Here is a 12,730-nt window from a genome sequence, read left to right as displayed (position 1 = left end):
AAATGGTGGGTATTTGTCATTTCTAATGGCTGAGTAATATTCCATTGTATACATAGACCGCATCTTCTTTATCCATTCATCTTTCGTTGGACACCGAGGCTCCTTCCACAGTTTGGCTATCGTGGCCATTGCTGCTATAAACATCGGGGTGCAGGTGTCCTGGCGTTTCATTGCATTTGTATCTTTAGGGTAAATCCCCAACAGTGCAATTGCTGGGTCATAGGGCAGGTCTATTTTTAACTGTTTGAGGAACCTCCACACAGTTTTCCAGAGTGGCTGCACCAGTTCACATTCCCACCAACAGTGTAAGAGGGTTCCCTTTTCTCCACATCCTCTCCAACATTTGTGGTTTCCTGCCTTGTTAATTTGCCCCATTCTCGCTGGTGTGAGGTGGTATCTCATTGTGGTTTTGATTTGTATTTCCCTGATGGCAAGTGATGCAGAGCATTTTCTCATGTGCATGTTGGCCATGTCTATGTCTTCCTCTGTGAGATTTCTGTTCATCCTTCAATGGACAGGTGAGGCTCCTTCCACAGTTTGGCCACTGTGGACATTGCTGCTATAAATATCGGGGTGCAGGTGTCCCAAAGTTTCTCTGCATCTGTATCTTTGGGGCAAATCCCCAGCAGTTCAATTGCTGGGTCATAGGGCAGATCTATTTTTAACTAAATAATGGTCTAGTTTCATTCTTCTGCATGTGGATGTCCAATTTTCCCAGCACCATTTATTGAAGAGACAGTCTTTTTTCCAGTGGATAGTCGTTCCTGCTTTGTCGAATATTAGTTGACCATAAAGATGAGGGTCCACTTCTGGATTTTCTCTTCTGTTCCATTCAACTATGTGTCTGTTTTTGTGCCAGTACCACACTGCCTTGATGACCACAGCTTTGTAGTACAACCTGAAATCTGGCACTGTGATGCCCCCAACTATGGTTTTCTTTTAAAAAATTCCCCTGGGTATTCAGGGTCTTTTCTAATTCCACACAAATCTTAACATGATTTGTTCCAACTCTCTGAAGAAAGTACATGGTATTTTGATAGGGATTCCATTGAATGTGTAAATTGCTGGGTAGCATTGGCATTTTTACAATATTAATTCTTCCAATCCATGAGCATGGAATATTTTTCCATCTCTTTGTGTCTTCCTCAATTTCTTTCATAAATGTTCTGTAGTTTTTAGGGTACAGATCCTTCACCTCTTGGTTAGGTTTATTCCTAGGTATCTTAAGCTTTTGGGTGCCATTGTAAATGAGACTTGCTCCTTAATTTCTCTTTCTTCAGTCTCATTGTTAGTGTATAGAAATGCCACTGAATTCTAGGCATTGTTTTTGTATCCTGCCAAACTGTCGAATTGCTGTATGAGTTCTAGCAATCTTCGGGTGGAGTGTTTTGGGTTTTCTATGTATAGTATCATGTCATCTGTGAAGAGGGAGAGTTTGACTTCTTCTTTGCCAATTTTAATGCCTTTTATTTCTTTTTGTTGTCTGATTGCTGAGTCTAGGACTTCTAGTACTATGTTAAATAGCAGTGGGGAAAGTGGGCATCCCTGTCTTGTTCCTGATCTAGGGGAAAGGCTCCCAGTGTTTCCCCATTGAGAATGATATTTCTGTGAGCTTTTCCTGGATGGCTTTTAAGATAAGGAGGAATGTTCCCTCTAACCCTACACTCAGAAGAGTTTTGATCAGGAATGGATGCTGTATTTTGTCAAATGCTTTCTCTGCATCTAATGAGAGGATTATATGGTTCTTGTTTTTTCTCTTGCTGATATGATCAATCACATTGATTGTTTTACGAGTGTTGAACCAGCCTTGGATCCCAGAGATAAATCTCACTTGGTCATGGGGAATCATCTTCTTGATGTATTGTTGGTTCCTCATGGCTAGTATCTTCTTGAGAATGTTTGATCCCTGTTCATCAGAGTTATTGGTATACAATTCTCCTTTTAGGTGGGGTCTTTGACTGGTTTTGGAATTAAAGTCATGCTGACCTCATAGAAGGAGTTTGGAAGTATTCCATCTCTTTCTATCTTTCCAAATAGCTTTAGTAGAATAAGTATGGTTTCGTTAAACATTTGATAGAATTCCCCTGGGAAGCCATCTGGCCCTGGACTTTTGTGTCTTGGGAGGTTTTTGATGACTGCTTCAATTTCCTCCCTGGTTATTGGCCTGTTCAGGTTTTCTATTTCTTCCTGTTCCAGTTTTAGTAGTTTGTAGTTTTTCAGTAATGTGTCCATTTCTTCTAGATTGCCTAATCTATTAGAGTATAGCTGCTTATAATAAGTTTCTAAAATCTTTTCTATTTCCTTGGTATTGGTGGTGATCTCTCCTTTCTCATTCATGATTTTATTAATTTGAGTCTTTTCTCTCTTCTTTTTAATAAGGCTGGCTAATGGTTTATCTATCTTATTCTTTCAAATAACCAACTCCTGGTTGTATTAATCTGTTCTACATTCTTCTGGTCTCTATTTCATTGAGTTATGCTCGAATCTTTATTAATTCTCTTCTGCTGCTGGGTGTAGGATCTATTTGCTGTTTTTCTCCAGTTACTTTGGGTGCAAGGTTAGCTTTTGTATATGAGGTCTTTCCAGTTTTTGGATGGATGCTTTCATTTCGATGCATTTTCCCCTCAGGACTGCTTTTGTGTATCCCAAAGATTTTGAACGTTTGTACCTCCATTTTCATTAGTTTCCATGGATCTTTTTAATTCTTTTGTAATTGCCTGGTTGACCCTTTCATCTTTAGCAGGATGGTCCTTAACCCCCACATGTTTGAAATCCTTCCAAACTTCTTCTTGTGATTTAGTTCTAATTTCCAAGCATTACAGTCTGAAAATATGTAGGGGACAGCCCCAATCTTTTGGTATCAGTTAAGACCTGATTTGTGTCCCAGTATGTGATCTATTCTGAAGGAAGTTCTATGTGCACTTGAGAAGTAGGTGTATTCAGTTGCGTTTGGATGTAAAGTTCTGTAAATATCTGTGAAATCCATCAGGTCCAGTGTATTATTTAAAGCTCTTGTTTCATTGGAGATGTTGTGCCTAGAAGATCTGTCGATTGTAGAAAGCGCTAGATTGAAGTCACCAAGTATAAGTGTATTATTATCTAAATATGTCTTAACTTTGGTTATTAATTGAATGATATACTTGACAGCTCCCACATTCGGGACATAAATATTCAGGATTGTTAGGTCCTCTTGTTGGATAGATCCTTGAAGTATGATATAGTGTCCCTCTTCATCTCTTACTACAGTCTTCGGGATAAACTTTAGTTTATCTGATATAAGGATGGCTACCCCTGCTTTCTTTTGAGGACCATTTTAATGGTACATGGTTCTCCAACCTTTATTTTCAGGCTGTAGGTATCCTTATGTCTAAGATGAGTCTCCTATAGACAGCAAATAGATGGATCTTGCTTTTTTATCCAGTCTGAATCCCTGCACCTTTTGATGGGGTCATTAAGCCAATTCACGTTCAGAGTTACTATTGACAGATATGATTTTAGTGTCATCATGATACCTATTCAGGCCCTGTTTTTGTGGATTGTTCCCTTGGACTTCCTCTTTCTATTAGAGAGTCCCCCTTAGTATTTCTTGCAGAGCTGGCTTGGTGGTCCCATATTCTTTCAGTTTCTGCCTATCTTGGAAGCTCTTTATCTCTCCTTCCATTCTGAATGAGAGCCTTACTGGATAAAGTATTCTTGGCTGCATGTTCTTCTCATTTACGACCCTGAATATATCCTGCCATCCCTTTCTGGCCTGCCAGGTCTCTGTGGATAGGTCTGTTGTTAATCTAATATTTCTACCCACAGAAGTTAGAGATTTCTTTTCTCTTGCTGCTTTAAGGATCTTCTCTTTCTCTTTGGTCTCATTTAATTGATTTTTAATTTCGTCATGATTAGATCTAAATTCTGCAGTCATGAAGTCGCTTGAATCCTTTATGCTTTTTTATAGAGCCACCAGTAGCTTTATAATTGTGCTTCTGAATTGGCTTTCTGACATCAAATTGTAATCCAAATTTTGTAACTCTGTGGGAGAGAGGACTGTTTCTGATTCTTTCTTTTGAGGTGAGTTTTTCCTTTTAGTCATTTTGCTCAGTGCAGAGTGGCCAAAACAAGTTGCACTGGGAAAAGGAAAAAAAGAGAGAAAAACAAAATATGAGGAAAATAAAAGAGGAGAAAAAAAGGGGGGGAGCAAACAGAAAACAAAAAAACAAGGGGGAATATTCTCTGATTCTATATACTGTAAATCCGTCGACTTTCCCTGGAACTTTCCAGTGCTGCTTGTCAATAACTTGCTTTTCCCCTGTCCTTCTAGCTGGTCTTCTGGGGGAGGGGCCTGCTGTGCTGATTGTCAGGTGTGTGTACCTGGGGGAACTGTTCTGCCCCTGCCAGGTACATGGCTCAGTGGGAGTTATTTATCCTGTGAGGCCCCTGCTCAGCCCCAGGTACAAGGTGACACCAGGAGGAACAACAACAGTGGGGGCTGCCAGCTCTCCAGCCCTGGAGTCAGTTCCCACAGTAACTATCACAGGTCCCAGTCCGCAGGGGCCTGGATGCTCTGAGGGCAGGTTGCGCCAATCTGCACAGCTCGGGCCGCCTGGTGGCTGGAGTGTCCTTGCTGTCCTGGGCTCTCCTGGCCTCTGCCTGTCCCAGGGGAAGGGCCGGATCTTGGACTGTGTCCCCGGTGCCCTGGGCTCCAGAGACTGCACTGCTGGAATCACACTCCTGGCTGCGCAGCCCCCTCTGCAAGGAGCTGCAGCTGGAGCTGTTGCTAAGCTGCTCCCGGAGCCCCGCAGGGGTGAGGTCCAGGCCTTTAGGGAGCTTGGCAGTGGCGTGCTGTCCCCGGGGCGCAGGTCCTCTGTTAGTGCCCCTGGGAGCCTGAGGGCATCCCCACCCCTCCTGGGATCCTGCTCCAACTCCCTGTGAGCGCCTTTCAGTCCGGGAAGATTGGTAAAGCTCATGCTTCTCTGGGACTGGGCTTTCCTGTCCTGGGGGCACTTGCCGCTGTGCCTTAGCCCAGCTCCTTGTGGGGGCCCCTCCCCCTTGGATGCTTTTTTATTTCTTTATTTTTTTTCTGTCTTCCTACCTTGATAGAAGTGCAAACTCTTCTCACTATAGCATTCCAGCTGTTCTCTCTTTAAATTCCAGACCAAATTCGTAGGTTTTCAGGATGATTTGAAAGTTATCTAGGTAAGTTGGTGGGGACAGTTGACTTGGGGACCCTATTCTTCTGCCCCTTCCCCCCTAATTTAATAAATAATTGATTTTTTTTAATTTAAGAGAAAATGATTCAGGGATTGGGGAGTAGAATGCACCACAAGCAGTACAATATTCTTTCTGAATGAATTTGTGAGCAAGAGCAAGTACTATAGAATGAAATATATATATATGTATATATGTTATGTATATATGTATGTATATGTATATATATAGAATATATATGCTATATAGTATATATTATATATATTCTATAAAGTATCGAAGTGTCAACATGGAGACAGGGCATGACTGGTTGGGGTTTCATACTAACTTTATTTAGAAAGATCAAGAAATGAAGAAATAAGTACAGAACCCAGAGATGGGTTGCATTTGGGCATTGGCTACTGGCATATACTGCATTTCTGGTTAAGCAGAGCATTTACAGGAATATAAAAGTTTGATTTGTAGGCCTGGCATCCTAAGCAAGAGGAACTCATTTGGGTGCTAGCCACTTATTCCAACAGCCCCCCCATCCAACCTATTGATCATTTCCTTGGTTTTTTAAGAGGTTAGGATAAAATATTCGCCTTGGGGCACCTGGGGTGAGGACTCACTCTGTTAAATGTCTGACTCATGAGTTTGGCTGAGGTCATGAAAATTTTTTCTCAGGTCATGAAATTGAACTCTAAGTCAGGCTCTGTGCTCTGTGGGGAGTCTGCTGGAGATTCTCTTCATCTCCCTTTCCCTCTTCCCCTCCCACCCCATGCTCTTTCTATCTCAAATAAGTAAAATAAAATTAAAAAAAACAATTAAAAAACAAAAACACTGGCCTTAAAACTATTGACCTTAATGTAACTGAATAACTATAGTCTCTTCAGATTTCAGTGCAATAATCACAAGAGATGATGCTATGCTGATATTCTTGGAATCGGTTATGTTCTATTATTTTTGTCATCCCAGTCAAAAAGAGGCTCTCAATCAGTTGATCAAAGACTATCTACACTCACTTAAAATTTTTGATAGGATGTAGTGTATTAGAAAGATGATAATAATTATTAACAACAAGACAATGACCATGATTTGGATAACACTACTGAGTCAAGGTCTTTATAACCCAAATGAGCTATAATCAAATAAGTCAAGAAATTATTATAAAGAAGGGAATACGTCCTTAAGCCAGCTGGCTTATGTATATATTTCTTGCAACTCTGTCTCCATTTCCCAAGCAATATTTGTCCAGGCACAGCAGGTACTGTTGGCCATTACACATGCTCACCTTAGTTCTATAAGTATGTAACCGGGGGGGATTACATTGTCTAGAATAACATTTGCAAGTGAATCTAATAATCTTGGCTGGGCAACTATAGATTTGAAGGTGGAACCCTCCCTGTTTCCTAGAGGAAGTAGTGGGCCCCTAGGGGTTAGGGAGTCTGACACAATAGAAAGGAGATTGAGTTTTTTTTCCCAGAGAATCAGAGGCATCTTTCCACTCAGAGAAATAAAAATGTGGGCCAAAAACCATAATGATCTTTAATGTGTAAAAATTAGAGAACAGATGGTCACAGAGGAAAAGAGGAATCAAAACATTCTTGATATAACATCTTGGGAGGGAACAGTCCATCTCAATGTCAGGTACTTCTGTTCCTACTCAATTTGGTTTTGAGGTCTCCAACATTTCTACATAATGAGATGCCATATGGAGCCTTCTTTTGTTGTGAAGTATGCCACTAAGATCTAACAGTTTGTAATCTGGCAGTAATGTTGATATGGAATCATACTTGGTAGTCTTTTCCATTAACCTCACTTTTGTAAAAAGATCAAAACAATAGCTGTCTGCATATTAAAAAAAAGGATTTAAAAATGCCTATGGTTAAAGATGTGATGACAGTTAATTATATTTTATTTGATTTTAAAAAGTATGGTTATGTCTATTACTTAATTTTAAGGTATCCAGAATTATTATTATTATAACAGGACATAATAATTTTCTAGGAATGTCATTCAATTTCTTGAATGCTTATATTAATAACAAATCTAACCGAAAGAAAATTTAGTATTTATATTTGACCATGCTTCTCAGTAATTTAACTCATCAAATAAGCCTACATATTTCCAGGTACCCTCTGGAAAACCCAAAGTTAGTTCTAGGTTATAAAAAAAACAACTTCCTGTAGAATCTGATTTTGAGGGATTTGTCTAAAATATCAAAAGTTTAGGACACTTGATTAAGCAGGATCAGAGATCATTATCAAATAATGCTTGGTTATATAGTTAACCAAAGTGATGATAAAAATTTTAAAGATAAATATAGAAGGTAAAATAATTGTGAGTAAAACTTAATTATTTTTTTGTTTTTTTTTTAAGATTTTATTTATTCATGAGAGACACCAAGAGAGAGAGGCAGAGACACAGGCGGAAGGAGAAGCAGGCTCCACGCAGGTAGCCCAATGTGGGACTCGATTCTGGCACTCTAGGATCATGCCCTGAGCTGAAGGCAGATGTTCAACTGCTGGACCACTCAGATATCCCTTTTTTCTTTTTTTTAAAAGACTTATTTTAGAGAGAGAGAGAGAAAATGGGAGGAAGGGCAGAGATAGAGGGAGAGAACATTTCAAGCAAGGCTCCAAGATGAACACAGAGCCAGATGCAGGGCTCGATCTCATGCCCTGAGATCGCAACCTGAGCTGAGACCAAGAGTCTGAAGTTCAAAAAACTATACCACCCAGGCACTGCAAACTTAACGCTTAATATTGAGAAGAATCGGTTTCCTTAAACAAAGACCTGATGGTAAAGGCAACAAGCATAGGAAATTATTTTGATAAACATAATTTTTTTCTTTCTAGGAAGAATACTTAAGGATTTAGAAAAACCTTTCGGAATCTCTTGTTGGGAGCAGACCAATAGTCTGAGAATACTTTTTCCTTTTTGCAAATGAAGGAAAATTAAATTTTAGTTTTTCATAAGTACACTGATATTAAAGCTTATTTTTAATGAATATTTATGTTAGAGAGAGAGAGTGCATGAGTGGGGGACTGGCAGAGGGAGAGGGAGAGAATCTTCAAGCAGACTCCCCACTGAGCATGGAGCCAAACATGGCACTCAATTCCAGGACTGAGATCGTGACCTAAGCCAAAATCAAGAATTGAAAGCTTTACCAACTGAGTCGCCCTGATGCCCTGATATTAAAGCTTATCTTTAAAAAAAAAAAAAAACTAATACATTTGTAGTACACTTATTTGATTTTAACCATCTTCTTTACACAAAGTCAAATTCTCTCTCTCCCTTCCAAACTATTTATATCCATTTAGTCCTTTATTTTTCTGTCTCTCATTCTGAAACCAACAATTGTTATGCTTTAGGATGAAATTACTTTTTCTCTTAAAAAAATCACATCTCTGTACCTCACACTATCTTTCAGTCACACATACAGCCTTCTTTAATTTCATACAGAATTCTTTCCCTTATTTCTAGTAATTTTATTTACCTATATTAATTAGAATTAACTCTTTGCTTCTGTTGTAAAAAAATGGTCCAGTTTTATTCTTCTTCATGTGGCTGTTCAATTATTCCAGCACCACTTATTGAACAGACTGTCTTCTTTCCAATGGATATTCTTTCCTGCTTTGTCAAAGATAAGTTAGCCATAGAGTTGAGTGTCCATTTCTGGGTTCTCTATTCTGTTCCTTTGATCTAGGTGTCTATTTTTGTGCCAGTACAAAACTGTCTTGATTATCACAGCTTTTTAATACAAGCTTGAAGTCAGGAACTGTGATGCCCCAAGCTTTGGTTTCTTTTTCAACATTCTTCCAGCTATTAAAGGCCATTTCTTGTTTTATACAAATATTAAGATTATTTGTTCTGACTCTGTGAAGAAAATGCATGGTATTTTGATAGGGATTGCATTGAATATGTAAATTGCTCTGGGCAGCATAGACATTTTCACAATAGCAATTCTTCTAATCCATGAGCATGGAATATTTTTCCAACTCTTTGCATCATCCTTAATTTCTTTCAGAACTATTCTGTACTGTTTAGGGTATATATCCTCTACCTTTTTGCTTAGGTTACTTCCTAGGTATCTTATTCTTTTTGGTGAAATTGTAAATAGGATTGACTCCTTAATGTCTCTTGCTTCAGTCTCATTATTAGTGTGTAGAAATGCAACTGATTCTGGGCATTAATTTGTATCCTGTCACATTGCTGAATTGCTGTTTGAGTTCTAGCAAATTTGGGGTGGAGTCTTTTGGGTATTCTATGTACAGTATCATGTCATCTGCAAAGAAGGAGAGTTTGACTTCTTCTTTGTCAATTTGTGTGGGGGGAGGGGTTGTACATTTTTATTGGAGCTCGATTTGCCAAAATATAGCATAACACCCAGTGCTCATCCCGTCAAGCGTCCTCTATGCCCATCACCCAGCCACCTGAATCCCCTGCACACCTCCCTTTCCACCACCCTTTATTCGTTTCCCAGAGTTAGGTGTCTCTCATGTTCTGTCACCCTCACTGATATTTCCCACTCATTTTCTCTCCTTTCTCTTTTATTCCCTTTCACTATTTTTATATTCCTAAAATCAAGGAGACTATATAATGTTTCTTTCTCCGAGTGACTTACTTCTCTCAGCATAATACCCTCCAGTTTCATCCATGTCAAAACAAATGGTGGGTATTTGTCATTTTTAATGGCAGAGTAATATTCCATTGTATACATATACCACATCTTCTTTATCCATTCATCTTTCAATGGACACCGAGGCTCCCTCCACAGTTTGGCTGCTGTGGACATTACTGCTATAAACATCGGGGTGCAGGTGTCCAGGCATTTCACTGCATCTGTATCTTTGGGGTAAATCCCCAGCAATGACATTGTTGGGTCGTAGGGCAGATCTATTTTTAACTCCTTGAGGAACCTCCACACAGTTTTTCAGAGTGGCTGTACCAGTTCACATTCCCACCAACAGTACAAGACGGTTCCCCTTTCTCCACATCCTCTCCAACATTTGTGGTTTCCTGTCTTGTTAATTTTCACCATTCTCACTGGTGTGAGGTGGTGTCTCATTGTGATTTTGATATGTACTTCCCTGATGGCAAGTTATGTGGAGAATTTTCTCATGTGCTTGTTGTCTTCTTTGGTGAAATTTCTGTTCATGTCTTTTGCCGGTTTCATGATTGGATTGTTTGTTTCTTTGCTGCTGAGTTTAAGAAGTTCTTTATAGATCTTGGATACTAGCCCTTTATCTGATATGTCATTTGCAAATATCTTCTCCCATTCTGTAGGTTGTCTTTTAGTTTTGTTGACTGTTTCTTTTGCTGTAAAAAAAAAAAGATTCTTATCTTGAGGAAGTCCCTGTAATTCATTTTTGCTTTTGTTTCCCTTGACTTCATAGATGTATCTTGCAAGAAGTTGCTGTGGCCAAGTTCAAAAAGGGTGTTGCCTGTGTTCTCTAGGACTTTGATGGATTTTTGTCTCACATTTAGATCATTCATCCATTTTGAGTTTATAGTTGTGTATGGTGTAAGAGAATGGCCTAGTTTCATTCTTCTGCATGTGGATGTCCAATTTTAGCACCATTTATTGAAGAGACTGTCCTTTTTCCAGTGGATAGTCTTTCCTGCTTTGTCAAATATTAGTTGACCATAGAGTTGAGGACAGATTTCTGGGTTCTCTACTCTGTTCCATTGATCTATGTTCTACTCTTGTGCCAGTACCACACTGTCTTGATGACCTGAAATCTGGCATTGTGATGCCCCCAGCTATGGTTTTCTTTTTCAGTATTCCCGTGCTATTTGTTTTTTTTTCTGATTCCACACAAATCTTAAGATAATTTGTTCCAACTCTCTGAAGAAAACCCATAGTATTTTAATAGAGCTTGCATTAAATGTGTAAATTGCTCTGGGTAGCATAGACATTTTCACAATATTAATTATTCCAATCCATGAGCATGGAATATTTTTCCATCTCTTTGTGTCTTCCTTAATTTCTTTCAGAAGTTTTCTGTAGTTTTTAGGGTATAGATCCTTTACCTCTTTGGTTAGGTTTTTCCTAGACACGCAAATTCTTGAAACATTCCATAGTTTTCTCTCTTTGCAGATGACTTAATACTGTTCATAGAAAACCCAAAAGACTCCACCCCAAGATTGCTAGAACTCATATAGCAATTTGGCAGTGTGGCAGGATACAAAATCAACTTCCAGAAATCAGTGGCATTTCTATACACTAACAATGAACCTGAAGAAAGAAAAATTAAGGAGTAAATCCCATTCTTTGTCAATTTGAGTATCTTTTATTTTCTTTTTGTTTTCTTATTGCTGAGGCTAGGACTTCTATTACTATGTTGAACAAAATTGGTGAGAGTGGCATCCTTGTCATGTTCCTGAACTTAGGGGAAAGGCTGTCAGTTTTCCCCATTGAGACTGATATTTTCTGTGAGCTTTTCATGGATGACATTTGTGATATTGAGAAATGTACCCTCTCCCTACAATTTGAGGAGTTTTAATAAGGATTGGGTGATATATTTTATTAAATGCTTTCTCTGCATCTATTGAGAGGATCATATTTTTCTTGTCTTTTTTTATCGATATGGTCTACCATGTTGAATATTTTATGAATGTTGAACCACCCTTGCATCCCACAGATAAATCCCACTTGGTTTACTTGAATAAACCTCTTAATGTACTGCTGTATTATATTGGCTAGTGCTTGGTGAGAATTTTTGCATCCATGTTAATCAGGGATATTGGTCTGTAATTCTCCTTTTTGTGGAGTCTTTGCCTGGTTTGGAGACCAAGGTAATGCTGGCCTCATAGAACAAATTTGGTAGTATTCTTTCTATTTCTATGCTTTTAAACAACTTTAGTAGAAAAGATATTATTTTTTTCTTTAAATATTTGGTATAATTCCCCTGAAAAGCCAACAGGCCCTGGACTTTTAATTCTTTGGAGATTTTGATGATTACTTCAATTTCCTTGTTGGTTATTGACCTGTTCAGGTTTTCTATTTCTTCCTATTTCAGTTTTGGTAATTTGTAGGTTTCCAGGATTGTTTCCATTTCCTCCATATTGCCTAATTTGTTGGCATATAGTTGCTGATAATACGCTTTTAAAAATTATTTGTATTTCCTTGGTATTGGTTGTCATCTGCCTTATTTCCTTCATTATTTCATTAATTTGAATTTTTTTCATTTTAATAAGTCTATCTAGACAGTTATGCATCTTATTAATTCTTTCAAAGAACAAGCTCCTGGTTTTTTGCATCTGTTATACAGTTCATCTGATCTCTATTTTATTGAGTTCTGCACTAAACTTTATTATCTCTCTTCTTCAGCCTGGTTTAGACTTTATTTGTTGTTGTTTCTCATTCCTTTATGTCTAAATTCAGTTTGGGTAATTGATATTTTCCCAGGTTTTGAGGGAGGTTTACATTGTGATGTATTTCCCTCATAGGACCACTTTTTCTGTATCCCAAAGATTCTGAACAGTTGTTCTTTCATTTTTCTTATTTTTCATGAATCTTTTTCATTCTACTCTATTTTCCTGACTG

This window comes from Canis lupus, chromosome X, assembly GCF_003254725.2.
Source record: "Canis lupus dingo isolate Sandy chromosome X, ASM325472v2, whole genome shotgun sequence".
NCBI classification, from domain to species: Eukaryota; Metazoa; Chordata; class Mammalia; order Carnivora; family Canidae; genus Canis; species Canis lupus.
The sequence above is the reverse complement of the archived record's forward strand: the minus strand, read 5'-3'. Positions refer to the sequence as shown.